The 27665-nt window shown below is 43.7% G+C and overlaps 1 protein-coding gene across 1 annotated transcript in view; it reads right to left on the reverse strand.

The window, feature by feature from the left end:
• LOC124622516 (zinc finger protein 236) overlaps positions 1 to 27665 on the reverse strand; it is an 846219-nt gene that overhangs the window by 461264 nt on the left and 357290 nt on the right. The window lies entirely within an intron of this gene.

Consider the following 27665-nt stretch of genomic DNA (forward strand, 5'->3'; position numbering starts at 1 on the left):
GAGACCCAGTGTCTGCCCAAATCATCCCCGAAACCCTACCAGATGTCACTCTTCGCGGTAAATTCGGCCAGAAGTTGGAAACACTGTGAAACATGACTCATCTGACCAAATAACATTTTTCCAATGCCCCATAAACCAGGTCTTATTGCTTCAGTACCACGTTTTCACGTTACGAGCAATTGCATTACTGCGGTACTCTGCTAATGGAGCCCCCTTCGCGTTGTTTTAGTGCTGACAGAGCTCGCGAGTGCAAAATTCTATTCCGCAGTGACTTTTGCAGTTGTCGTCCCCTTATTTTTCGTCACAATCTTCTTCAGTGACGTCTATCACGAGCACTTAGCATACACTTCCATCCGCATTGTGACTTAGCGGACGACGTTTGTCCGGTTTGTCTGTATTCTGTGTAAATGTTTGTCACTGTGCCTCTTCAAACACAGAACACCGCGACTCCCTTGGGTACAGAAGCACCCACCACACGAACAGTTACAGTTTGTCCACATTCGACATAACGCTCTTACGACAACACAGAAAACTGTTATGACCACGACTGATAATTGTAACATACTGAAACATATTGAGACACTACAAAATTGTTGTTTTGGTTTGATTTTTTTTCGAAGTCGACTGAAACGGCGCAACTTGCACGCTTGGGTAGCACATGCATTTATGTTCAATCACGCATTTCTCGCGCTGTTTTCATATTTTTGTCAACCTTTCTAGCGCCAGCAGTGTGAATCCTGGTAGGGTCGCTAGTACAGAATATACGAAAGAAATGTGATTACATTTCTGGTAATGCGGGGTGCGAAATTTGCTACATAGTACTGGCTCTAACCTCGCTGGATATACACTCCTGGAAATTGAAATAAGAACACCGTGACTTCATTGTCCCAGGAAGGGGAAACTTTATTGACACATTCCTGGGGTCAGATACATCACATGATCACACTGACAGAACCACAGGCACATAGACACAGGCAACAGAGCATGCACAATGTCGGCACTAGTACAGTGTATATCCACCTTTCACAGCAATGCAGGCTGCTATTCTCCCATGGAGACGATCGTAGAGATGCTGGATGTAGTCCCGTGGAACGGCTTGCCATGCCATTTCCACCTGGCGCCTCAGTTGGACCAGCGTTCGTGCAGACCGCGTGAGACGACGCTTCATCCAGTCCCAAACATGCTCAATGGGGGACAGATCCGGAGATCTTGCTGGCCAGGGTAGTTGACTTACACCTTCTAGAGCACGTTGGGTGGCACGGGATACATGCGGACGTGCATTGTCCTGTTGGAACAGCAAGTTCCCTTGCCGGTCTAGGAATGGTAGAACGATGGGTTCGATGACGGTTTGGATGTACCGTGCACTATTCAGTGTCCCCTCGACGATCACCAGTGGTGTACGGCCAGTGTAGGAGATCGCTCCCCACACCATGATGCCGGGTGTTGGCCCTGTGTGCCTCGGTCGTATGCAGTCCTGATTGCGGCGCTCACCTGCACGGCGCCAAACACGCATACGACCATCATTGGCACCAAGGCAGAAGCGACTCTTATCGCTGAAGACGACACGTCTCCATTCGTCCCTCCATTCACGCCTGTCGCGACACCACTGGAGGCGGGCTGCACGATGTTGGGGCGTGAGCGGAAGACGGCCTAACGGTGTGCGGGACCGTAGCCCAGCTTCGTGGAGTCGGTTGCGAATGGTCCTCGCCGATACCCCCAGGAGCAACAGTGTCCCTAATTTGCTGGGAAGTGGCGGTGCGGTCCCCTACGGCACTGCGTAGGATCCTACGGTCTTGGCGTGCATCCGTGCGTCGCTGCGGTCCGGTCCCAGGTCGACGGGCACGTGCACCATCCGCCGACCACTGGCGACAACATCGATGTACTGTGGAGACCTCACGCCCCACGTGTTGAGCAATTCGGCGGTACGTCCACCCGGCCTCCCGCATGCCCACTATACGCCCTCGCTCAAAGTCCGTCAACTACACATACGGTTCACGTCCACGCTGTCGCGGCATGCTACCAGTGTTAAAGACTGCAATGGAGCTCCGTATGCCACGGCAAACTGGCTGACACTGACGGCGGCGGTGCACAAATGCTGCGCAGCTAGCGCCATTCGACGGCCAACACCGCGGTTCCTGGTGTGTCCGCTGTGCCGTGCGTGTGATCATTGCTTGTACAGCCCTCTCGCAGTGTCCGGAGCAAGTATGGTGGGTCTGACACACCGGTGTCAATGTGTTCTTTTTTCCATTTCCAGGAGTGTAGGATGAAACTGAAGTTGGATGACCGATACTGATACTGCTGTACATTTCTTTTACACAAACGTTTGGACATGGTGAACAGTTAATGAATTAACACACAGAGTAAATAAACACGACATTTCATTTACCTCTGAAAGAACGCTTATCTTTTGTAGCTCACCAATCTGCCGTGATTATAGATCACAAGAGTTGGGTTATATAACTCCTAAATCGCCGCAAATACTCTACGAAGCAACTGCAAACGCTGATCTGCATGATATTGAAAATCTGTAGTACCTGAACTATGAATCATTGTTATGTAACACTCGCACACATAACAACTCTGTATCCAGTAAGCCGACGTCATCTCAGCAGAACGAGGACTCTACGACTACGGACACAAGAAACTAGAAACAGAGTACGAATACGAGGGTATCCAGAGAGTAACAAAATTTTAAAATAAAAGAAGGGTATCGAACACCAAATTTTACTACACACATTTTAAAGGTACACTCTTCAGCTATTTTTCTACATAAACGCCATTCAAACTACGGCACTTACCATACCGTGGCGCCGGCCGCTGTGGAGGTTTAGGGAAATCACGGAAAACCTAAATCAGGATGGCCGGACGCGGGATTGAACCGTCGTCCTCCCGAATGCGAGTCCAGTGTCTAACCACTGCGCCACCTCGCTCGGTGCGCTCGCTATGGTCGCACGTTCGAATCCTGCCTCAGGCATGGATGTGTGTAATGTCCTGAGGTTAGTTAGGTTTAAGTAGTTCTCCCAAGTTCTAGGGGACTGATGACCTCAGATGTTAAGTTCCATAGAGCTCAGAGCCATTTGAACCATATCGTGGCACAAGCTTTTCAATACCGCCTCTGTATAGAAATGCTCCGCGTGCGTTTGCAACCACTGTTTGCAATGGCTCAGTGCACATGGGAGTTCGATTCTTTAAAGAATCGGGCGTTTCTGGGTATTCCACTGAAGTGTTTATATTTTTACATTATGTTGATATCCAAATTAGTAGGGCAATGTTTAGAAAATGATGCATCATAAAAATTAAGAGTCTGGAAAACAGCAAGCAACTCTACTTTATTGCGCAATTCACTTAACAGAGGATACTTTTTCAGTTGCTTTTCTGATGGCTAGCCCATTCGATTGCAGCTTGACTGGTTGCAGTCAAGACTGGAACCACGAAAAGGGACACTTCACAGGCTGACGGTATAGACTGACGATAAGAAACCCGTCACACCCTTCACTAGGAAAATATATATGTATGTTTATAGCAGGAAGACTGACTACCCCGAAAGTACTGGCAAGTAACTAAAGATGCAGCACTACCCCTCCCCCACTCAAATGGTCACTTAGCCACAGCCGACCGGTATGACCGTGCGGTTCTAGGCGCTACAGTCTGGAGATTCCCCTTTATATATTGCGTGTGTATTCGTATATATTAAAAAAAAGTAGCCTATGTCCGCCTGAATATTCACTAGAGTATCACGTAAAAGTATGAGGTAAATTGGTCAATCGCTTTTCGAGATTTTTGGTACAATATTAAACGACTTGCAATTATGTAATAGTAAGGATAGACATATGTATGGCATTAAAGATGTGGGTGAAAATTGGAAATCGTGAGTCACTCCCCCTCATCCCCAACCTTCTCGTGAGCTGGGTCTCCTTTGGATTCGTTTTCATGGATTTCAACTGTCGACATACGTTTCAGTCACTTCACGATCGACTTCCCATCAGTCACAAACTGCTTTATGTCAGCGGAATACCTGCCCGGATGATGTTTTGGTCGTGCAAGTGCGAGACGATTGAAAACTGTTACATGATTGTGGTGTCTGAAGTTTTAATGTTATTTAGCAGTATTCATACGAACTCCAGCCACTTTCCATGGAAAACAGATGTCACTAATGATGTTATAAAAATGTTCAAATGTGTGTGAAATCTTATGGGACTTAACTGCTAAGGTCATCAGTCCCTAAGCTTACACACTACTTAACCTAAATTATCCTAAGGACAAACACACACACCCATGCCCGAGGGAGGACTCGAACCTCCGCCGGGACCATCCGCACTGTTCATGACTGCATCTCGGCTAATCCCGCGCGGCTATTGATATTATACCACAAGGACGTATGACATTATATGTAATGACAATCTATAGTGAAAGCCTGGACAAATAAAAGAGAAGGGGGTTTAGTGCCTTAATGTTACCACGTTAAAGAAACAAATATTTCTGTTAGTTTCTTTCGGGCAGGTGCCGTAGTCGTACCGCAGAGAAAAAGAAGAGACAGATAGAGAGACCGCTCAAAGGCTAAGGCAAAACAAGATTCGAAATTCTTGCCCATAAGATATGAAACTGTTCGCCACCTTGTTTTCCTAACTTGGAAAGAGTTAGATAGTGTTTTAAAATGCAGTTTCACAGTGTGAAGACAACATGGAAACCTGTAAAAGAGTAAATATATTGCGCCCCTCCCCCCCCCCCCCCCCCCACACACGAAATGTTTCAGATAAAATAATGTTAACCACAACACTTTCACATTCGTAGTCATAAATTTTGAATATTGTGTTCTGTGTGGCTATTGACAGCAAACTTCAAAAGATAAACAGCTATAATGCAAAGTACAAAGAAAATTTAAAAAAAGTTGATGATGGCCCAGTGTCAGCGAAACACGTCAGGGGAGAAAAACGAGAAAAAATATGTTTGCTCATGGTGGAACGTATTTGAAAACAATAAGTAATTATGACCAAATTGGTAAGCAGATTAAAAGAAGTAGGATAGAAGAGGACAATGTTAACAGAGAGTTAACTGAAATATAATTAACTGCCGCTGCATCGGTAATCGTCAGACAGGCAATCACCTCCTGAATTCGTCAGTATTAACTAAGGAACCTAGGAATAGACTAGAGCCCTCCCTGAATTGTTCCTGTAGGGGCTGTCAAGACTTCAATAGGCTTGTTGCAGCGTGCACGGAGTCAGCTTTCCCGCGCTTCATACGCGGATCCATTGGAAAGAAACCCTTAACGCAGCTCTCAGACTGGCGACTTCATCGCGGCGTTTCAGCCACGCGGTTCAATCGCTGCAGTGAGCGACTATCACGCCTCTGAGCCGCGCGACTGAATCGCCGAGCATGCGGCTGAACCGCGCGCCAGAAGCTCTGTGGCGAGAGCTGTCTGTGCACTTGTGCGACGCAGTTACCAAACGAATTCTGACGGGGAAGTGTTGCTCTTCGCTTTATTCATGAAAAGGAAATACAGATGCCACCGATGTCAACGAAAATACTGGATTCATCCTATGCTGACCACTCGAGAAAAACACGGAGATGTTTTTTTACACTTTATAAGGACTTTGGAAAAAACTCTGTAAAATTATTTTACTACATAAATAAAATGTTTATTTTTCATATAAATTTATTTTTGAGGTAGGTTTAACAGTAATTTGTTCCGATGTATCATTAAAATATGATGAACCAGCTCTTTAATATTTACGCTACCCAGAGAATAAATCAGAGACAACTGGTGAATCCGATGATGTAAGTGAAAGTGTGGCATCGCAATTTGATGTACTTGGGGTTGGATGGATGGATTTGAATATTCAGATACAGTTATGTGTGGAGTGAACTGAAAATTTGTTTTCGAGTGAACTGTAAGACCTGTTCCACTTACACAAAATTACATTATTCCAAATTTTGAGTTCATCTTCAGATGCTGTGACACAGATTTCAAATCAGCTAATAATAATAGTACAAAATATTTATCAGGGTTATCTGCTTTGGGCTTTTATGATTTTTTTTCTTGATGTTTACTGAAACGATTCCCCCCCCCCCCCCTCCTGTCATCCTTTGTTTCATATGAAAATCCTGAGGATCAGAATCATTTTCTGTATCAATATGCATTCTCCTAGGTATAGTGGAAACTACCGGTGAAAGGGAAGGTAGCATATCAAAGAATATATGTGCATATATTTTGATTATACAGGAGAACCACTTTTTGAGGCTTTCCTCTTGTTGAGTTAAACTTGTCAAAGTCTCGACATTTCTCTGACTCAGGTGAGGCTCTTCCATTCTGTTTCGTTGCTTCGTCGGGGATGAAGCTTTTGTTCATACAACATCAGTCCAGTGGAAATACACTCCTGGAAATGGAAAAAAGAACACATTGACACCGGTGTGTCAGACCCACCATACTTGCTCCGGACACTGCGAGAGGGCTGTACAAGCAATGATCACATGCACGGCACAGCGGACACACCAGGAACCGCGGTGTTGGCCGTCGAATGGCGCTAGCTGCGCAGCATTTGTGCACCGCCGCCGTCAGTGTCTGCCAGTTTGCCGTGGCATACGGAGCTCCATCGCAGTCTTTAACACTGGTAGCATGCCGCGACAGCGTGGACGTGAACCGTATGTGCAGTTGACGGACTTTGAGCGAGGGCGTATAGTGGGCATGCGGGAGGCCGGGTGGACGTACCGCCGAATTGCTCAACACGTGGGGCGTGAGGTCTCCACAGTACACCGATGTCGTCGCCAGTGGTCGGCGGAAGGTGCACGTGCCCGTCGACCTGGGACCGGACCACAGCGACGCACGGATGCACGCCATGACCGTAGGATCCTACGCAGTGCCGTAGGGGACCGCACCGCCACTTCCCAGCAAATTAGGGACACTGTTGCTCCTGGGGTATCGGTGAGGACCATTCGCAACCGTCTCCATGAAGCTGGGCTACGGTCCCGCACACCGTTAGGCCGTCTTCCGCTCACGCCCCAACATCGTGCAGCCCGCCTCCAGTGGTGTCGCGACAGGCGTGAATGGAGGGACGAATGGAGACGTGTCGTCTTCAGCGATGAGAGTCGCTTCTGCCTTGGTGCCAATGATGGTCGTATGCGTGTTTGGCGCCGTGCAGGTGAGCGCCACAATCAGGACTGCATACGACCGAGGCACACAGGGCCAACACCCGGCATCATTGTGTGGGGAGCGATCTCCTACACTGGCCGTACACCACTGGTGATCGTCGAGGGGACACTGAATAGTGCACGGTACATCCAAACCGTCATCGAACCCATCGTTCTACCATTCCTAGACCGGCAAGGGAACTTGCTGTTCCAACAGGACAATGCACGTCCGCATGTATCCCGTGCCACCCAACGTGCTCTAGAAGGTGTAAGTCAACTACCCTGGCCAGCAAGATCTCCGGATCTGTCCCCCATTGAGCATGTTTGGGACTGGATGAAGCGTCGTCTCACGCGGTCTGCACGTCCAGCACGAACGCTGGTCCAACTGAGGCGCCAGGTGGAAATGGCATGGCAAGCCGTTCCACAGGACTACATCCAGCATCTCTACGATCGTCTCCATGGGAGAATAGCAGCCTGCATTGCTGCGAAAGGTGGATATACACTGTACTAGTGCCGACATTGTGATGCTCTGTTGCCTGTGTCTATGTGCCTGTGGTTCTGTCAGTGTGATCATGTGATGTATCTGACCCCAGGAATGTGTCAATAAAGTTTCCCCTTCCTGGGACAATGAATTCACGGTGTTCTTATTTCAATTTCCAGGAGTGTAATTTGACAGAGAAAAGAAAAATTTATAATTTTGGTATGTAACAGGATTGGATTTCCAATGTCTAAACCAAAGAATGAAATGGATATTTTGCCATTTGCTAAGTTTTGCATTCACTTTGAAAAAAAAATCCAAAATCTTGGAAGGAGGTCATTTTCTTGAGGAAATGGTTCATTCGCATGGTCAAGTTACGTTTTCAGTAGTGTTTCAAGTCGTTTCTATTTTTTCCTCATACTTTTTCATAGTATTGTAACTCTAATCGAGGTAGGCCTACAAACAAAATGGTTTCACTGATCATCAAGCCTTTTCAAAATTAGAAGCAACAGATTCCGAAAATAAAAAGTCCTTGTTACTTTCACTACGTTTCAATTCAATACTTCGTCATTTTACATTCCACAACATTGTTCGGAAATAACAACAGCTGAACTATGAAAAGCGGACTGTGACGCACATTGGGTTAGGTATCCCATAGATGGCATGCAAAGATGATCACGACTGAAAGGGCATTATTACAGAAACAAAGCTGTTTCAGAAATTACGTCGCTGTAACGAAGCCGCAAAGACGCATTTACAACGTGAGGAACAAAGCCCTTTTCATGCAGAAGGGTGTATTCACGTACGCATGTATAGAATCTAACACAGTTCTTAATTCATTTTGTCAAAAATGACTATATCAGTTGGTTTATTTTCTAAACCATGAACAGATGTTTTACAAATCTCCTTGCAAGAATTACGTTTTTCTATCTTTTAGCTGATATCCTTATTTCCTGAGTTTCAAATTACATCAAAGATGTTCCAGGTCGAAAGTCATTTTTGCAGCAGAAAAGAGGAAAAAACTGCAGTTGATTCACAAAGCGCTAAGAAACGACATATGCAACACAGCTACGCGAGTCGGAAAGTGTTTACCCCCGATCTCTGTGAAACCTTCCCGTCTCCTCTATATCTCTTTTGGTACGCAACCTTCCCTTCTAAAAAACCTATGAAACCTTCCCTTAGGATTTCTATCTCTTGCTTAATAATAACAAATGAAATCTTCTCTTTGAAATTAATTCTCTTTCTCAATAATAATAAGCACAATCTTCGCATACAAATTTAAATGCTGCTTATTAAAAGTGATTTGCTGATTATTTCGACGAAACATAGAACGTGTCGTTGTCGTGGCCATCAGTCGTTACCTGCAATAACCCAAAACTGTTCCTCATCTTTTTTACTGTTACTGGATCGCCATCTGAACGCTACATGGAACTGCGACATGAGTATACTTACTCTGTTTTACTATACTCGGCGGGCTGTCAAAATAATTATTACCAAATGGTTCAAATGGCTCTGAGCACTATGGGACTTAACAGCTAAGGTCATCAGTCCCCTAGAACTACTTAAACCTAACTAACCTAAGGACATCGATGCCCGAGGCAGGATTCGAACCTGCGCACGCAGCGGTCGCGCGGTTCCAGACTGAAGCGCCTAGAACCGCTCGGGCACTATTACCAAAGCTGACGTTATTCTTTAATAGCAAAGTTGACGTTATCCTGATACGTGGTACCTTGTGGGAACTGCGTGTTAATCGCGCGAGCAAATCCCCAGAGTGTGAGCGCCCTGATACGTGGTACGATCGGAAGTTCCCGATGCTATGAACACTTTTCGTTTGCGGAGGACGGATGTAAACTTCACGTGGGACATCGACGTGTGCAGAGAACTACGCTGACGACCTCGGTCAGTAGGCTCCTCGGGAAGGTGCCAGCCGCCTCTTGCAGTGGCAGAGCAGTCGTGCACTTGGCAGCGCTGGGTGCGGAGCACACGGCAGGTGCCGCGATGCGCGCAGATAGGCAGCGCCGGGCTGGCGAGCGAGTCCTGTGGCGCGTCTTGCCTAATGATTTGCGAGCCCGCGCGCCAGATGGCTGCCGCGATACGGCACGCCGCTGGCCTCCCCCTCTCCCACCTGCGCCCTAACTCAGCCGCCACAATTAGGGCGGCGCCGCCCATTGTCCGCCGCCCAAACAAAGCCGCGCAGTGCTGCGGACGCCTCGGCGCGACCCGATCCCCCCCCCCCTCCCTCCCTCCAAGCCAGCCAGCCAGCATTAAAATATCGGCCGCCGACTATTTATCAGAATTCGAGCTACCGGATTTAAGCAACGACCAAATGCAGGTGGGCGTGAAATATACTGCTCGGAGGATTTCACGCAGGCCAGGCGAGGACGCGCTCCTTCTGTCGCCTGCACACGCTGCCGCGAAATCACGCGCTGGAACGCCGGCTTAAGCGGGTCCCCACTCTCTCGCGCCCGTGGCTTTCTGCTGCCGCCTTCTACTGCTCTGCCACATCCACATACGCGAGAGGCGCCCGTGGTCTGCAGCACGAGAAGGGAAGATCGTGAAATGTCAGAACAATTGCAAGAAAGTACTGAGAGGACTTCCTAATGCAAATGAATCTATCACGGTTCCAGAGACATTTTCATGTCTCAAACATTTATGAAAATCGCAGATGTCTGAGATTTGAAAACGTCTCTGGAGCCATATATTTCCATTTGATTAAAGCAGCTATGTCTGGGTTTTAGGCAGGATCGCCCATTCCGTTCGATGTTGAGGTGTAATTCCCATACAGTTGGAGAGCCTGTGCAACGCTGTTCGAGTGTACAGGGGTATGCAAAATGGAGGCATGAATGGGTTGAAAAAAATGGCTCCGAGCACTATGCGACTTAACTTCTGAGGTCATCAGTCCCCTAGAGCTTAGAACTGCTTAAACCTAACTAACCTAAGGACACCACACACATCCATGCCCGAGGCAGGATTCGAACCTGCGACCGTAGCGCCTAGAACCGCTCGGACACACCGGCCAGCGCATGAATGGGAATTTGGTTTCAGGAGGAAGATGTGCTAGGGTATTCTGTGCAGTTCTGCAAAGCCACGGTGCCAGGGTGGTGTAGTGGTTAGCGTATCTGCCTAGCGAGCGGGTGACCTGGGTTCAGATCCCGGAGTTGGTACAAATTTCGATTCATCGCTTCAGTCAGCATATATACTTCCTAAGGTCTATAGTGACGTAGTAAATGTAAAGTGACTGCTTTAACGGTTACAAATATTCAGTGTTTCCAGATACGACCATGTAAGCCCTGGATTCAATTCCCAGTACCGACCTAAATGGCGCATTAGGTCAGGCAGTGATCACGTGAAGTAGCGAACATGTAAAGCGAAGCTCCAGGTTTTGGCCGTAATGAACAAAACTGGATCGACCGACCGACCGCCGTGTCTTCCTTTGCCAATGGCGTCTGGGATGCGCTTTTGGCGGAGGGGGGGGGGGGGGGGTTCAGCAAACGGCTCTCCCGGCTGTCGTCGGTTTGCTTGACCTTGGAGCCGCTACTTCTCGCTAAAGTATCTCCACAGTACGCACCTCCAACCTGAATGCACCCAGTTCTAGTCTTTTCACCAAGTACCGGGGATCGAACCCAGGCCCTCCGCACTGCAATCAGTGCAGTTGGACATGTTGGCGACTGAGCTACAGAGGCGATAGCAAGGTCCAGGCCATTAAGGTTTTGATTTCCCGTATATTATCTAAAACATTCCTGTTGAATTTGGTGAATCCTAGGACCGTTACAAGGCCACGATGTTCGGATCAAAAATTTACTGCAGACTTTGTACACTTAATAGTCCATTCAGACAACATAATGTGACGTTGTACTACGCAGGCGATTTCGAGAAAATCGCAGGAGAAGTTCTACGGCTCAATGATGTACCGATGTGTCGAGACCCTGTGCGTGAGTTGGAGACCGTTACGTGGTTGGAGTTCAAGCCCCGTAATAGGTGGATCGCTGGACCGAGAACAGCTCGAATTTTTTTATTTTTATTTCACAGTTTTCAACACTGCTTCATACATATTACATGTGAAATGTAATATTATGAAAAGACAAATCTATTTGCACGAACATTCGTTGAATTTCCAATGTTACTTGGCTGCTTAGTAATTTTTATTGTCCGCAGCTCGTGGTCGCGCGGTAGTGTTCTCGCTTCCCGCACCCGGGTTCCCGGGTTCGATTCCCGGCGGGGTCAGGGATTTTCTCTGCCTCGTGATGACCGGGTGTTGTGTGATGTCCCTAGGTTAGTTAGGTTTAAGTAGTTCTAGGTTCTAGGGGACTGATGACCGTAGATGTTAAGTCCCATAGTGCTCAGAGCCATTAATTTTTATTACCACAGCAAATAGTATGCGACTTATATTTCTGTAGACAAGTTTAAAACTTTATCAAGCATTTACAAGCTTGTTCATATTTGACTGAAAACGAACGAGAAATTTTTTCTCGTGAACGTGATACTAAAATTCAGTCAATCGTACATCGTCAATTTTCGGCACTGATATTTACGAAAATGCGTTACGTATGGTTTGCATCCAAATTGTCGGAAGAAAGATAAATTTTCCAAATTTCAAAGAGCTTTGTTTTTCCTTAGAAAATCCGAAGAGTACTTTTTCATACGGGAAAATTGCATTCATTCGAAACAGCACGTGCGGTTTTAATTTATCTTTTCTGTGTTTGTACGAAAAATATCAGCTTGCAACTAGGAATGTCGAAAGCGCATCCGACCATTAATCGTACATTACCCTCATATTCTGGCATACTCTAACTTATTGCATTACTGAACAAATTACATCTTTATTTATTGATGTTTGATTTGGACTTTCCAAGTCTGTTCTTCGCCCTTGAAACCTGTGTCTGCAGAACGTAGTGTCCAGGTGAGAATCAATTCTAGGTACCTTACCCGATTACAGGTTATGGGATTTCAGAAATCACGACAGGCATACATTTTCAGGAAACTTTGTGTGTTTGGTCATCTACTTGTCGATAGTTACAGTATTTGTTGTGATAATAAACACTAGCAAACAACCAAATAATATTGGGAATTCAATAAACATTCACGCAAATAGACATGTCTTTTCATCTTATTACCTTTCAAATGTAGTATTTATTAAATAATATGACTAGCGTTGAAAAAACATAAGAAATGTAACTTGAGCGGGACTCGATCCAGCGATCTATCGATTACGGAGCTGTAACTCGAACCATATGACCGCCGCCATTTCGTGTTCAGGGTAGCAATGCATCTCTATGTCATTGAAGCGTAAAACTTCTCTTGTGATTTTCTCGAAATCGCCTATGTAGTACGCCTTACTACTTGCAAATTATATGGTCCTAATGGACTACTAAAAGTGTATAAAGATTGTAGTAAATCCCTGCTCCGAACGTCGTGGTCTCTCCTTGTAAATAAATAGGTGTAATCTAGAAACAGACAATGACCGGTTACAGGTATTGTTCCCAAGTGTCGCTATAAACGTGTAAATAGACGTATACGCCAAACATAGGTACCGACCGGTATTGTACTTGGCGTCACCACAAAACTTGTACCTACAAGTACAAGTTAGTAATACCTCTGAATTTTTATGTAAAAACTCTTAAAGCTTCTTATATAAAACAAACGTTATTGAGATTTAACGTCTTTATTCGTCATGTCTGCATATTTATTTCTCAATATGGTCACCACTGCGATGAACAAATTTCTCCCAATGGCAGACCAGTTTCGCGATACCAACACCGTAGAATGTTTGACTTTGTTGACGGAGCCACAGCCACATATCTGCTTGCATTGCTTCAACAGTGTTACAGTGAAGTCCTCGAAGTTGTGGTTCAAATGGCTCTCAGCACTATGGGACTTAACATGTGAGGTCATCAGTCCCCTAGACTTAGAACTACTTAAACCTAACTAACCTAAGAACATCACGCACATCCATGCCAGAGGTGGGATTCGAACCTGCGACCGTAGCAGAAGCGCGGTTCCGGACTGAGGCGCCTAGAACCGCTCGGCCACAACGGCCGGCTCGAAGGTGTACTTTAAGTTTTGGAAACAGATGGAAATATCGGACGGGGCCAAATCGGAACTGTATGGAGGATGATCGACGGCAGTGAACCCAAGGCGTCGGATTGCTGGAGAGAGGTGAGGGTGTGGTCGAACTCTTCGAATTTGAAACTCGATTACAGGACGTTGTATTTCACGCACCGAACGTAGTTACGTCAAACACCGGTATGTCACACACTACAAGTAGGATTCGGAGCCCTCTAGCAGCAGTGGGCTCGAAATACGTAGACATGAAGAATAAAGACGTAGAATGTTAATAACATTAGTTCCATTTAAAAAGCTTTGAGAATTTTCACATTAAAAGTTGTTAGGTATTTCCTTTCAGTTCGCCCTCGTATATATTAGATTTAGATAATGACAATTCTAAACACAGTAACGCAGTTAGGTTCAACTCTTAGGATAAACAAAGTAACAAAGGAAAATTAAAGGAGACCGGACGTCAATGGCTCGCGGAAACATTCCGATGGTTTCACCTTCAGACGCCAAAGTGGCGGAATTAAACTCCGTTGTATACTTTATCCTATCATCTGTTTCTTTTTCTATTCTTAAAAACAACTATTATAATTTCCTATTTCACAATTCGTGTGTATTTTTGTTAATCAAATTGGAATAAGTGCCACATAAAGAATAAAGAAAAAAAATAAAGACAAAGTCCGCCTCAAGTGCCCAGAGACGGGCAACGGAGCTGGGGGGGGGGGGGGGCAACAGCTTGAGAAGGGGAAAAAAAAAACAATCGAAGCTTGTGCTCTGCTTTTAATGCTATTATTATCGTTATTACTATTACTGGTAGCAGTAGTACAAAAAGTCAGTATCACTTACTCAGATTTTCACTGTTCACACTCAAACCATTTACCACTATTTTTCATACTGAAATTATTATTTCTTAGGCAGCTGTAATGTGAAAAAGGTACTGCATGTGTGAAACCGTCATCCGATGTAGGAGAGGGCTTGATGGTCCTAATCAGAACTGGTTAAATAAATAAATAAAGATGTAGCCATCGACGGAACCTTGCAGTCTAATTTTTCTTCCTTTCCTCCGAACTTTGGTGGATGTACTGTGCGTTTGCTATTTACGTGATTAATAAACCTGTACCCGGTGACTGATCCGGGTTTAATCAGAAAGAGGCCCATCAAAGACGCGATCTACATCTACATCTACATCTATACTCCGCGAGCCACCTTACGGTGTGTGGCGGAGGGTACTTATTGTACCACTATCTGATCCCCCCTTCCCTGTTCCATTCACGAATTGTGCGTGGGAAGAACGACTGCTTGTAAGTCTCCGTATTTGCTCTAATTTCTCGGATCTTTTCGTTGTGATAATTACGCGAGATATATGTGGGCGGTAGTAATATGTTGCCCATCTCTTCCCGGAATGTGCTCTCTCGTAATTTCGATAATAAACCTCTCCGTATTGCGTAACGCCTTTCTTGAAGTGTCCGCCACTGGAGCTTGTTCAGCATCTCCGTAACGCTCTCGCGCTGACTAAATGTCCCCATGACGAATCGCGCTGCTTTTCGCTGGATCATGTCTATCTCTTCTATTAATCCAACCTGGTAAGGGTCCCATACTGATGAGCAATACTCAAGAATCGGACGAACAAGCGTTTTGTAAGCTACTTCTTTCGTCGATGAGTCACATTTTCTTAGAATTCTTCCTATGAATCTCAACCTGGCGCCTGCTTTTCCCACTATTTGTTTTATGAGATCATTCCACTTCAGATCGCTCCGGATAGTAACTCCTAAGTATTTTACGGTCGTTACCGCTTCCAATGATTTACCACCTATGGCATAATCGTACTGGAATGGATTTCTGCCCCTATGTATGCGCATTATATTACATTTATCTACGTTTAGGGAAAGCTGCCAGCTGTCGCACCATGCATTAATCCTCTGCAGGTCCTCCTGGAGTACGTACGAGTCTTCTGATGTTGCTACTTTCTTGTAGACAACCGTGTCATCTGCAAATAGCCTCACGGAGCTACCGATGTTGTCAACTAAGTCATTTATGTATATTGTAAACAATAAAGGTCCTATCACGCTTCCCTGCTAAAGCAGTAAAATGCTGCTAAGATAAAATGTGTTTTAATGTAGACGAACGAGAAGCTCCTAGTTTCAGTAAGCAGACTAATATACACACAAATCGAAATACCTACACTGTGAATTTCACGTTTAACGCTGCAGAGATTTGATGACGCCCCTCATTACCGGAATTCTGTCGAGGATAATGTTACTGTCGTAATGACACAGTGGCTGCCTCCGCTCTTTACTCCTGGTGTTGGCAGTAGCGAAAAGATCCTAGGTTCGATTCCTGAGTGTCTGACACGAATTATCTAAAATCCAATAAATATTAACAGAAATATGCATCGAAGATCCTCATTTCATACTATTAGGTATTTATTCGAGAAACGACGAAAATTAACGAGAATTCCTTTCATGAGGGCAGAGGGGTAATGACAGAGTCTCGCGCATGATACGTCAGCTGCAGACTGTGCTTTTTCTTGTAAACACTGTTTGACGGGCTCGTCCTTCACTTTATGCAAGCAAAAACGAAAACATGAACGTCTAAAAGCCGGTAAAATTCAGAATTACCCCATTTAAGATTGATACTGGTATGACTGTTCAGTAGCGGTGTCGATAGTTAGAATGACGACCGTGTGTGTGTGTTTGTGTGTGTGTGTGTGTGTGTGTGTGTGTGTGTGTGTGTGTGTGTGCGTGTGTCAAGGCTAAAAGCTAGTAGTATACTACTTCTTACGTGCTACAGCTGTTGATATAGTACTTTAAACATAGCTGCGCTACAGCAACGGTTCCACGTAAATCAGACTAAGAACAGCCGACCAGTTGCAAAGGATAAAGTAATCTTTACCTAGGTTTCAATAGATATAAATCTATCTTCTTCAGAAGACGGCAGTATTATAACATGAAGTGATATGTCCTTATCGTTTAGGCAAACATCCGCATAGTTACATTAATCATATAAAATATAGCCCTGAAAACAGGGTTTGTCAAACAAATAAAATAGGTACATAGAAGTTGCAGAGCTTAGGCGCTCTGCAACTTCTATGTACCTATTTTATTTGTTTGACAAACCCTGTTTTCAGGGCTATATTTTATATGATTAATGTAACTATGCGGATGTTTGCCTAAACGATAAGGACATATCACTTCATGTTATAATACTGCCGTCTTCTGAAGAAGATAGATTTATATCTATTGAAACCTAGGTAAAGATTACTTTATCCTTTGCAACTGGTCGGCTGTTCTTAGTCTGATTTTTTGCTGTTGATATACGTAACCTCCTTCGTCAACACAGTTTAGACTAGAATTTAGATATCGGGCACAGAAGTGTTGACGTGGAATTTTTGCTACCAAACTTAATAGCATTTCTCTATTTTAATACGCTAAGCGATTGAAAAGAATGAAAATCTCATTCGGACTTTACACAAGCATTAGTAGTGCAGTTAATTAACAACACTTTTAGACCTTCTTTATTCCACATTTTACGTCCTGCTTTGCTACTGTACTAGTGGCAGAAAAGGTCACCCACGAAACAAATTTTTGTCACAAAACAATTGTCAGCTGCTGGGAAGCGGCCGTTAACTCTACCATAATTCCTCCGAATGGCCCCTTAAGAAGGCAATAGCCTCTGAGCTCTCTCATTAATTTATAATGCCTGTATGAAACCGTTCCTGGTGATGGTAGTAAGACTGGTTGTTTTGGCTGTTTCGGTCGATGCATTTCATCCAGTCCTGCCACTAATCAGCTATCTGTAGCAATATGTGCCCATACATTCTATTTCTTCGATTCCTCGCCAATTTTTTTACCATTCATACATTTTACAATATATTCATTCCCTGCGCGATCAGTCCATCAGATCTTCAAGAGCTTCCTGAAACATTACAATTCAAAGGATTCAGTCGTTTCATTTTTGTCTTCCCCATTATTCACAACAGTTCCAAACATAGCTTTTCATGAATCTCTTTCAGTACCGTTATTATCAAGGCACTAGGAGCGGTATCGAAGAGAAGTGAACGAAAATATTGTACATAAATACAAGAAATACGTAAGTTCAATAACGCACGAGATTTAATCACGGACGTTTCCAGTCATGTCCGCCGTTGTTGCTGTTGCGGTTTTCAGTCCGAAGACTGGTTTCATGCAACTCTCCACACACTTCTGTCCTGTGACAGCGTCTTCACCTCCGAATAACTGCTACAACCTACACTCATTTAAATCTATTTGACAACTTCATGTCCAGGTCTCACTCCACAATTTTTACTCCACGCGCTTCCCAACGTTACCAAATTGACTATTCCTTGATGTCGCAGGACGTGCCCTTTCAACTGATCCCTTCTTTTAGTCGAGTCATAAATTTCTTGATGCCCCAAATTTGATTCAGTATTTCTTCATCAGTTAATAGATTTATCCATCTGATCTTCAACATTCTTCTGCAGTGCTATATTCCAAAAAATTTCTATTAAATTCTTGTCTCAATTTCTTATTGCCCTCGTTCTACTTCCATACAAAACTACAGTCCATAGGAATACCTTCAGAAAAGGCCTCCAAACTCGTAAATCGTAAATTTATATCAAATATATTTTCAAAAATGTTTTCCTTGCTATTGCCAGTCTTCCTTTTATATCCTTTCTGCATCGGTCGCCATCTGTTATTTAGTTGCCTAAATATCAGAAGTCACCTGCTACTTTTACTGTCTCATTTTCTAACCTATTTCCCCCAGCTTGACCTGACTGAATTCGATTACTTTCGATTATCACTTTCTAACTTTTGTTCATGTTCAGCTTATTACCTCTTATCAAGGCACCATCCACTCTTTTAAGTCCTTTGCGCATCTCAGACAGAAGTACAATGTCTTCAGCAAATCTCAAAGTTTTTATTTCTTCCCCCTTTTTCTTGGTTTCCTTTATTGCTTGCTCGATGTATAGATCGATTAATCCTCTGCTGCCTTCATTATATCAACTCTCAAAGACAACTATCCGTCTTCTGTTGTCTTCTTTTCCTCTCTGCATCCTCTAGTTCCTCCAATTTGTTCATATTTCTCCTGTGTCCTACTTGTTTGCTATTTCTTTCGCTTTAATCTGCAGTTCCTGCACCCAAACAAATCTTACTGTGGACTTGATGGCGTAACATTTTCTTCGCACGTAAGATATGTAAAACACAGAAACAGAGGTTTTACAACTGTTGATAACATAAAATCAACTTCTTCTAATAACAAATTGATGCACTGAAATTAAAAACAGAAACAAAATTGTTAACAACTCTAACATTATCCTTAAACATTCCAACAATATATCGAGAATTACTGAGAAAGATGTCTGTGCGGATGGACAGAATAAATGCTAGAAAAAATAAAAGTCGGTTGTTTCTCCGCCCTTGACAGCATTTACACCAATGGAAAGTTAAATAATAACATTTCTTACTTCGAGTTTAAAAAAACTCATTCTCTTTTCATACTTGCCCGCTCTGGTAACTGTAGCAGTCCAAACTCTATATGGAAAAAAAACTTGAAACCGATAGAATCAATAGCGCAAATTTACTTTGTAAGCATATGCAATCCGTTCAATGTCTTATACGAATTCTGCTCGATGTTTACCTGTGATAATCGTATGTTATTTCCTAAACCGTACTACAAACAGCATTCTGCGGAACTGGACTTACTATGTGAGTAATTCACCAAGTAGAAGATTCTGACGTAAACATAACAAAAATGGCAGTAAAGGGGTCAGAGATGGCGTACATGTCGCCCGTGTGCCTGGATGAACTTGAGTGATCGTTGTACAAATCATTCAGCTTGCAAATGAAAAGAAAGCGCCTAGCCTATTATTCTCCAATCCGTCAATGGATTACCTTTGCACAGCAAATTAAAAAAAGCAGTAAATAAAATAGTTTGTTAAACGAATATATCAAATTGCATCCAGTGAAACTGGTGGATTCATACGTGCATTTACCAGCTACCGATGACAAGTATTTGAAGCAATTTCTGCTGAAAATATTTTAACTTTGCAATACACATCATTTTTCAATGAGAGGTACTTATTTGCAAAAGTCAAAATCCGGTGTGGGTTTCTTTGAATACACACAACTGTTGCATTACACTTCCAATACGACTTCCACGGTAACCTCGTCTTTCGTAACAGATTCGCACAACAATGCACAAGCACATGCACAAACCTATGCACAAACGAAAGGTTTCCTACATTTGTCATCCGTTTTTTATAGCTTTAAGTTTACGATACTCGTCTGCCGTTAAAAATCTTATTCTTCTAACGTTCTACAGAAGATATTTGTAGTTTCAAAATCTATTTTTGTCTTGAAAACGACTTCCGCAAAGACCTCGATCCATTGGTAACAGAAATAATTTTTATCGCAACGGAAAGAAAATGAAACGTTGTACTGAAAAGTAAGTGTCGTATTCGGTAAAAGCAACGAAGGAAATGAGAACCGTTCACTGCTTCATCTTCACTCCTAAAAATGAAAATGAGTATAAATGGTTCCGAATAAGTGACTGCATTGCATAAAGGTAACTTCGAAATAACGCCACCTTTCCATATTTAGTTAGCAGCAAGGAATAAGGGCTGGACGCACTAATATACGTGTGGCGCGATATGAGGAAATTTTTCTTGAGTGATGGCAATGCCATTTACTGCAGGAAATACAGAGTGGCTGCGTAATTCAGTTAAGACTTCCGGAGAGAAATATAAATTTACGTAGTCTTGAGAGTGGTACTACTGAAACCTCGAGAACAGTACTTAAATCTGACGTTTTTCTTCGATGTGCACGGGTAACAGAATATTAGATTTTCTGTTAGGAGCTCTTCATAGCGATTCGCTGTCATATCGGGATAATGGCTATTGCAGCCATTGCTGCAAAATTACTATGAAAAGATGCGATATGCAGTGCTTTTTCCATATAAAGATGTACGATATCGAGATTTCTTTTAGTTCCACGGGAAAAGTACAGCGCGCTTACTAAATAGACAGACACAAGTCTGTGGAAATCGGAGCTATTCTATTAGAAGATTACCATATTCACTCATATGATGTAACAATAACCATTGGACTATTCACAAGTCTCGATGCCATCATAAGCCAGTCAATATAACCAGAGAGTTGTTTTCCTCCTCCTTGCTACAAATGCATTAATGAATTTCTTATAGTTAACATAAGGACACTGCTACAGACGATTCAATTGCTTTTCTTTCGAAGTGGCTAACTGGAGTTCTGCGATCACTACAATTGTGAATATAAGGAAAATTCATTTTTGTCAATTAATGTAATAAAAACATGAAGTAAATGATAACCACCACAGTCGTTGTACATTCGTTTTTGACATGGTTTTGCATCGACAAACGAGTAACTGCAATCGGGTCGTGTATCACAAGCATGCCACGAGTTCACAGTACACTATAATGGATAGAAGAACGATTGACTAACGAACCACAAGGTTGTAAAGTCATGAAATCGTAAGTATTTGAATACAATGTTAGGAGAGAATAACAATTGCTTAGTTAGATAAAGAACATCAATTAACGTCAAGTGTTATGGCAGTTATTGAAGATGTTACGAAAGAAACGTGTTCTGTAGTTGTAATTGGACCGACCGAAGATTTATCTGATAAGTTATTGTATAACAGTTTTATAAATGTCAAACTTTTTTAAACTGTTGCATATAGCTGGATTCTCCATCTAGTAATCTAAAATACATTAGTTATGTGGAGCTGATATTAATTTCGCAATCCACGTAGCCATTTATTGTAATAAGCAGATATAAATTTTCAGGAAAATATTAACAAATGACTTTACAGTAATAGGAATGCAGCAACCGTATCACCGCTGTCGTTAAGTGAAAAACCAAACAATGAATTAATTTAGTTCTGTCACTACAAAGTGTGAGACACATTACATTACATTAGATACGCGGTTTCGTTTCAGATATCCATACTTTTAGATACTCTAGGGCCATTGAATACAAGTTCAGAAACAGTAAAATACGAAAAAATAATTACAAAATAACTAATATGCTAATGTTCTTTTAGGGTATCTCAAAGTAAAATAATACTTGATTATGCGGAATAAACAAAAATTTTAAACTCTTTTCCGTTTACAAATTAATAGAACACATTTCAAACATATGAATGTAGAGACACGAAAGTGCCTAAGATTTGTCTGATAAATTATTATAATTTATAGATGTCGCACATTTTTTAACTGTTGAAGATATCTGGACTTTTCATCTGGTAGTCGAAAAGACACTACTGGCCATTAAAATTGCTACATCAAGAAGAAATGCAGATGAAAAACGGGTATTCATTGGACAAATATATTACACTAGAACTGACATGTGATTACATTTTCACGCATAGATCCTGAGAAATCAGTACCCAGAACAACCACCTCTGGCCGTAATAACGGCCTTGATACGCCTGGCCATTGAGTCAAACAGAGCTGGATGGCATGTACAGGTACAGCTGCCCATGCAGGTTCAACACGATACCACAGTTCATCAAGAATAGTGACTGGCGTATTGTGACGAGCCAGTTGTTCGGCCACCATTGGCCAGACGTTTTCAATTGGTGAGAGATCTGGATAATGTGCTGGCCAGGGCAGCAGCCGAACATTTTCTGTATCCAGAAAGGCCCGTACAGGACCTGCAACATGCGGACGTGCATTATTCTGTTGAAATGTAGGGTTTTGCAGAGATCGAATGAAGGGTAGAGCCACGGGTCGTAACACATCTGAAATGTAACGTCCACTGTTCAAAGTGCCGTCAATGCGAACAAGAGGTGACCGAGACGTGTAACCAGTGGCACTCCATACCATCACGCCGCGTGATACGCCAGTATGGCGATGACGAATGCACGTTTCCAATGTGCGTTATCGCGATGTCGCCAAACATCGATGCGACCATCATGATGTTGTAAACAGAACCTGGACCCATCCGAAAAAATAACATTTTGCCATTCGTGCACATTTTGCCAGGTTCGTCGTTGAGTACACCATCGATGGTACTCCTGTCTGTGATGCAACGTCAAGGGTAACCGCAGCCATGGTCTCCGAGCTGATAGTTCATTTTGCTGCAAACGTCGTGGACCTGTTCGTGCAGATGGTTGTTGTCTTGCAAACATCCCCATCTGTTGACTCAGGAATCGAGACGTGGCTGCACGAACCGTTACAGCCATGCGGATACGATGCCTGTCATCTCGACTGCTAGTGATACGAGGCTGTTGGGATACAGCACGGCGTTCAGTATTACCCTCCTGAACCTACCGATTCCATATTCTGCTAACAGTCATTGGATCTCGACCAACGTGAGCAGCAATGTCGCGATACGATAAACCGCAATCGCGACAGGCTAAAATCCGACCTTTATCAAAGTCGGAAACATGATGGTACGCATTTTCCTCCTTACACGAGGCATCACAAGAACGTTTCACCAGGCAACGCCGGTCAACTGCTGTTTGTGTATGAGAAATCAGTTGGAAACTTTCCTCATGTCAGCACGTCGTATGTGTCTCCACCGGCGCCAACCTTGTGTGAATGCTCTGAAAAGCTAATCATTTGCATATCACAGCATCTTCTTCCCGTCGGTTAAATTTCGCGTCTGTAGCACGTCATCTTCGTGGTGTAGCAATTTTAATGGCCAGTAGTGTAGGTTAGTTACGTGGAACTGATGGTAATTCTCATTGTAAATAACCATTTGTTGTAAGCAAATATAAATTTTCACGAAAATGTAAAAAATGAGTTTACAGTAATAGGACTGCAGCAACTGTATCACCGCTGTTGTTAAATGAAAATTCAGACAATGAGTTGGTTTAGTTCTGTCACTACAAAGCATGACTAGGCAATTCTAGACAAGCATCGCCGAAATAACTTAAAACGAGCTAAAAATGCGCGAATGTTAGAAATCACACAGAATTCACAACAACAGTACAGTGTATTCAGTGGTTGGACAAAAATATGGGAACACCGCGAGAAATGCGTGCCTGAACATAAATGCAGATGCTGACCAAGTTTGCAGGCTAGGCTGTTGTATTTGACCACGAGTGGCATCTGTACAATGAATGTCCTCAACACGTTGCAAGCATCAGCCATGGTCATAACAGTGTTTTGTGCAGTAATGAGTGCATTATGTTGGAGCTTAGCGCATATGAAAGTGGGTTGATTGTTGGTGCTAGTATGGTGGGTGCTTTCGCAGAGGAGGTAGCCAAAGTGTTTGACATTTCAAGAGACGGCATACCGAAGATTTGTAGCACATACAGGGAAAGCGGAAAAGCATCATGCACTAAGTCAGAATGCGGATGAAACTGGGTGTTGAATGATCCGCAAGGACGATCACTGAAGAGGATTGTAACGAAAAATTAAGAGGACGACAGCTGCAAAAGTCACTCCAGAGCTGAACGTCGGACTCGCGAACCCTGTCAGCAACAAAACAACAAGAAGAGAACTCCAAAAGAGCAAGGTTACTCTATAACTGCAGGGCGAGGTGGAATCCCAAAATCATTCATCAGTGATGAAAATGGCCATAGCAGGAAAATGTGGTGCCGAAGCCATAGCACCTGGACTATGGAGTAATGGAAGAGTGTCATTCGATCGGATGTTTCTTGTTTCACACTGTTTCCAACTTCTGGCCGCGTTTACATCCCAAGATTGGAACATGGCGTGGGTTCGGTGATTTGGGCAACCACATCACAGTGTTCCCTTCAAGGCCACATTACTGACAACGACTGTGTGATCATTTTGGCAGATCAGTTCGTCCACACTACAGTGTTGGTTCCCCAGAAGTGATTCTGTGTTCCAAGACGACAGGGCCCCGATTGACAAAGCTCTCATTGTCAGCACGTGGATGAATTTTCGTATTTCCCCTAACCGTCGAAGTCACTAGAACTCAAGATTATTCAGCTTTCTTGGTCTACTTTGGGGAGATGCGTATGTGATCGCTATCCATGTCCATCATCGGTAGCTGGACCTGCCACTGATTTGCAGTAAGAATGGTATGACTCCATTGAAAACCATCCAGGACCTATACCTGTACAATCCGAGAAAACTGGAAGCTGCTTTGAATACCAATGGTTTTCCTGCACCACATTGCCGGCCGGGTTGGCCGTGCGGTTCTAGGCGCTACAGTCTGTAACTGCGTGACCGCTACGGTCGCAGGTTCGAATCCTGTCTCGGACATGGCTGTGTGTGATGTCCTTAGGTTAGTTAGGTTTAATTAATTCTAACTTGTAGGGGACTGATGACCTTAGAAGTTAAGTCCCATAGTGCTCAGAGCCATTTGAACTATTTGAACCTGCACCACATTAGGCCTTGGTAACGTGTTGTGGTTTTGGTGTTCCCATATTATTGTCCACCCAATGTACCTCAATTGTCTCTGCTAAGTAGGAGTAGAAAGATTTGACCACTTATAAATCTTTTAATTCTTCTTCAGCTTTGCTCTATAAGCAACTAACTGCGTACAAGTTATTGAAAACAATGTTCTTGAATAATAGCCAAATTTCTAGGCGAAAGGCAGTGATTTAGTACTTTCATGTAGACAGTTTTCAATCCTAATACGAGGGTTGGAACTTAAATGGTGGAAAAACTGCTATGAAGACACTATGCAATGAAATCTACTATTGTCGCTGATGAACACGTTGTTGACATACCTATCTTACCTCTGAGATAATGGACTCGCCCATCCCACGTCACAGACGTGGGCACAATCGAGGGAAACACAGTCACTTGTGAGCGAGCGGTCTAACGTAACGGCGTCACTATGATTTCGAAACAGGAACAACGGAGCTGGATCAAGATTGAATGTGCCAGAGGTCGTACAGTACGACAGTGTCATCAAGGTCTTCAAGAGGCGTGCCGGGAATCGGCCGAACAGTGGCACGTTGGGTAAAAGCCCTCAACGAAGGTCGGCAAACTGTGGCAGACATGCATCGGGCAGGTAGTCCTAGCGTCTCTGAAGAAGAAGTGCATGGTGTTGCCGCGTTAGTGGACAATGATCGACGCTATACGATCAGTGAGCTCGCCCACGAAACCGGATTAGCGCATACGACTGTGCTTCGCCTCCTGAAGGAACGCCTGGGCAGTCGAAAAATTGCATCACGATGGGTTCCGCATGAATTGGCGGAAATGCAGAAATGGATGCGTTACGACGCTGCTCAGACGCACTTGGAGCGCTATGAGACATGGGCCACATCGTAAGAGACAAAACTGAAACGCCAATCCAACGGACGGCGTTAACATGGGTCGCCGCGAAAGTCGAAAGTGCGTCAGAGCCCCAGTATGGTGAAAGTTATGTTGATTCTCGTGTACGACTGTGATGGTGTTATCCTAACACATTGCGTTCCTCTACGACAGGCCGTCAATGCACAGTATTGCTGTTCGTTTTTGGAGCATCACCTGCGACCAGTTTTGCGAAAGAAGCGGCGACACTTTCTGCGCAACCCACCCATCATTTTGCACGACAATGCGCGGCTGCTCTGTTCGGTCGATGGGACTGGGACGTCCTTGTGACTTTGATTTGATTCCGAAGATAAAGTTCGTGGCATTCACTTCAGAACTGTTCCATAGATTCGACAGGCAGTAGATCGCTCCATTCGCACCATCAACAGAACAGGCTCTGCTAACGGTATACTACGCCTTCCACATCGCTGGCAACGGGTTCCACACAACGCTGGTGACTACTTTGACGGACAGTAACAGGTGCAGACACGTAACTTTTTTGTATCGGTTGTGAATACATAGTTGTCACTATTTAAGTTCAAACCCTCGAATTTATTCCGTATATGGAGTTGTTAAAAGCCAGATACATCATTTAAATTTGATTAAGGAGTAAATGTACTGAAAAACACCAGTTTGGGAACACAGTTCTTTGAACATCGTTCTGGAGGACACCATACCTAAGTAGTACTATACGCTTTCGGACTCTGTTAAGTGGTTTAGGTAGTCTCGTGAAATATCCCTACCAACTAGAATTATTAGCAAGCCGTTATACCAAGAATTTAGCTTTGTCAGCTCCTACAGTCTGCACACATTGAGTGCAAATCTCACCTAAGTTTTCAACTGGATATAGTAGTTTCTTGAAGTTTTGTATCCAGGAATAAACAACATGTGATAAAGCAAATAGTTTGACACTCATACACCCATTTAGTGGTTATCTAAGCAGAATACCGTCTCTAATGACCTCGATGTCGACGGGACGATAAACTATAATCTTCCTTCGTTCCTTCCTTGCTTTCGAACAGAATAACGTTTTTGCACAATTAACATCTACTGTTCTACTGCTCAGGGGCATACGGAGGGGGGCAGGGGGGAAAAATGGAGCATTTCTCTGATAACATTAAACCTCAGTACAGACTTCGTTGCAGCGTGAGGCATCAGCGTACATGGAACAATGTCGCGGATCTGCCTCGATCTTTTCACGAGGTCCATTTAAAATTGCGTATTTTTCTTATGCACACCTGATTTCATCATTTATAATAAGAACGTCCTAAAGTAAATTTTAAATTCGGAAGACATTTTATGTATTGTTTTATGAATGAGCTATACACACGTAAATACACAGTTTGCTTACGTGTTACCGTACTCAGAAGCCAGAACTTGTTTGGTATTTGTAAATCAGTTTGCACAAAAAAAATGGTTCAAATGGCTCTGAGCACTATGGGACTGTGGTCATCAGTCCCCTAGAACTTAGAACTACTTAAACCTAACTAACCTAAGGACATCACACACATCCATGCCCGAGGCAGGATTCGAACCTGCGACCGTAGCAGTCGCGCGGTTCCGGACTGAGCGCCTAGAACCGCTAGACCACCGCGGCCGCAGTTTGCACAAATTGGAACATTTTCATTAGGCACAGCTTTAAATGATATTTATCCCGTTTGTTTGAAAGAAACCACAGACAGAAAATAGCGAATGAGAATCAGTTTCTGACAATCGGTGACATACTCCGGATGTACATTTGACATGTGCGAGCTTC

This window comes from Schistocerca americana, chromosome 1 (genome assembly GCF_021461395.2).
Source record: "Schistocerca americana isolate TAMUIC-IGC-003095 chromosome 1, iqSchAmer2.1, whole genome shotgun sequence".
NCBI classification, from domain to species: Eukaryota; Metazoa; Arthropoda; class Insecta; order Orthoptera; family Acrididae; genus Schistocerca; species Schistocerca americana.